This window comes from Aplysia californica, unplaced genomic scaffold (genome assembly GCF_000002075.1).
Source record: "Aplysia californica isolate F4 #8 unplaced genomic scaffold, AplCal3.0 scaffold00175, whole genome shotgun sequence".
NCBI lineage: Eukaryota > Metazoa > Mollusca > Gastropoda > Aplysiida > Aplysiidae > Aplysia > Aplysia californica.
In genome coordinates, this window is record NW_004797445.1 from 187,291 (window position 1) to 190,176 (window position 2,886).

The window sequence follows — 2,886 nt, forward strand, 5'->3', positions numbered from 1 at the left end:
TTTTGTCTTCAAAATACACTGAATACATTCAAACACGTGATCTGACAGAAACTCTGCTTTGCTCACAAGGGACGCAAGTCTCATTTCGTAGTACAGGTGTTTCTATCAAGTTACTCAATCTTTCTTCTGGGGTGTATCCCATACTGCCTAGATAGGTCCTTTAAAAAATAAAGTTGAAGCACTAGGCCTCTTATTGTTTTCAATTGTATTTATAAGGCTATAAAAAGAAAGGATGCGTTAAAATAAGCGTATACATATTTATTATCTTCGACCTCTACTATCATGATCAAGACACTTGTCATCCCACTTCTTCTAAACCTGCGACGTTGTGCGAAGTTAAAAAACACGCCTTTGTTTCAATCAAGTCAGTTTTCTTTGCTGCTGGCTCAATTTTCACTGTATAGTCTGGCGCCAGCTTTGACCCTACAGTCTCGCACTGGCTGTCATCTCGGTCATACTGTCACAATATATTCGTCGTGTTACAAGTTGGGGTTCTTATTAATGTTCACTCTGTGTTATCGATCTTTCCAGGCAGCTAACTAACTGTATCGTTCAGCCATATCGGCATCAAAGTGCTTTCAAAGCTGCTAATAAAACATGTCGTGGACAGAAGAAATAAGAACAACAATTTTGTATAGGACCCGTGTTGTCTCTTGCCGTTTCATATAATGTTACATTGCCCTATCATGTACGCTTATGTGGGCTTTACACGCTGTCTTTAACTCTGTGTGGTCTCTCTGTGGGGGTTGGTCTGATTGTTCTTATCTCATTTTAAAAAAAAACGCAAACCTTTGACCAGGATAGAAACCTTCTAGTCAAGCCCTAGATTATACTCGAATTATTTTGTCATTATACGAAAAGAAAAGATGTGAACTTCTAAAGATGAGGCCACAATTGAGTCCGTTTACAGTGGACGAATTTTCTATCTAGTAGTCCATTTCTATCGCTCCTCTTTCCTCAAGCATTTAATCTGATGCAAGTTTGGGGATACATGTGTATGTGAGCGTATGCGCGTGCGCGCGCGCGCGCGCGCGTGTGTGTGTGTGCGTGTGTGTGTGTGTGTATGTGTGTGTGTGTGTGCGTGCGTGTGTGTATATGAGTGTGCGTTTATGTTAGCGTGATTCAGAGCAGTGCAGAAAAAAGAATGAATAAAATGATACATGATGTAGCTTGCAGAATATATTCGGAGACGTCTCCGGCGAGCACTCTGGAACTATTCGGAGACGTACTCCCGCACACAAATGCACTGCTTTGAGGGCCAAACTGCGTATTGTTTGCTGCAGATCATACATATAGCCACTAAAACTGCCGCAAATCAATTATTTTCAAGAAAATTTCATACCTAACTGCAACACATCAAATTGCGGATTAAAACAGGGGGATCCCCCCCCCCCCCCCCGATTTTTTCACTTGGTCCAGAGACACAAAGCATTTTGATTGGTCTATCTCCGTCGGAGACGTCTCCGGATAGATACAGTGTTGTATACCACCCATCGAACGGCCCCCACTTCACACGTTCGCGTTACCAGTCTATTAATTCAAATCCCCCATTAGAAAATCTCACAAAGACGTAGAACATTTTGAAAAAATTCTTTTCAAATTATTAGATTCTATGTCTCTGATTGGTGTTAACTGCTTTTTATTTGAGGCCGTGTGAATCAGGGAACATTTTTTTCTGAAAATGTAGCTAATGTAACATTCCACTAAAAATAAGTGGCTATCAAATCCAGTCAAGTTCATACCCCTTTCCCCCGGAAAAAAAATCCCGCAGTCTCAATTCGTGATTGTGAATCCTTCACCTTATCGCTGAGATCCGGACTCCTACGATTAAAATCCTATCACGGGCTGCAGTGGAGAACGCTATAAGTCATTAGTTTCGCTTGTTGCGCCACTCCGCTCCACCGAAATAGTAACAGCGTCTTTTGATTCATTCATACCTGGCGGCGGCAACCTTTAATGGCTCGGCGGCAAGAACTGCATATCAATGGAGGAACAGCGAGCCGAAATATAAAAGAGTAAAAATTCAAAACACTTTCTATAATTATAACTCGATACGATAAGAATTATAACTAAGCACTCGAGCGCAACGAGGTACAGCGAGGCCGTTCTCCTGGGCTGTATACCGTTGACTTCACGACGTCTCAATCTAATACTAATAGCAGTGTTGCCGAAGTAGCCCACCATTGCTGACTAGATCTATATTACCTTGATTCGACATAATTTCATTTATTCACTCTATCTATTATTGGTTGTCTGCTGGGTTTGCTCTATTGTCTGACTTTTTTCTTTTTTTAATGAATGGGGTGATGTGTTAAACGTTAATTTAAACATACTTTTTACTTAGTTCCGTTTTTCTACACTCCCATCCAACCCTCACTTCTTGTTCAAAGAGCCGAAATCTCACTATCATAACATTGCGATTTTTCCAAGATTCACTCATACTACCCTATTTTAATTAGTCTGTGTGTCTGACTCCGGGGCTACACTCCTGATTTGCAACCGAGTTTCTCCAAATAACGGGTCTATAGTGACGATGGGATGTCGAGGACATATAATATTAGACGTTAATGGCGGATGGTTTAAAGTTTAAAGGAAACCAGGAGGTAGACGAACATGTACGTTTCAAGCCAAATTCACGTTTAAGTTTCTTGTCTAGACCTTGTAAAGGCTACTTTGGCCTTGTTTCTTCACAAAATCAGACCAATTCTAAGTTTTTAAACAATGGAGACTGTAGACATTCTTTCAAACTACAGTGGACAAAGTTTTATATCATATTCTCATATCGAACGCCCCTTTCTGACACAACCCTTTAAAAAATGGTTTTTCCAATTTCGATCCCCCCCGCCCAAAAAAACAAACAAACAAACACACACACACACACACACA

At 40.7% G+C, this 2,886-nt stretch overlaps 1 protein-coding gene across 2 annotated transcripts in view; it reads left to right on the top strand.

Annotated features, from left to right (window-relative positions):
* Positions 1-2,886, top strand: part of LOC101863343 — a 27,342-nt gene that overhangs the window by 650 nt on the left and 23,806 nt on the right. The gene's annotated exons all lie outside the window — the stretch shown is intronic.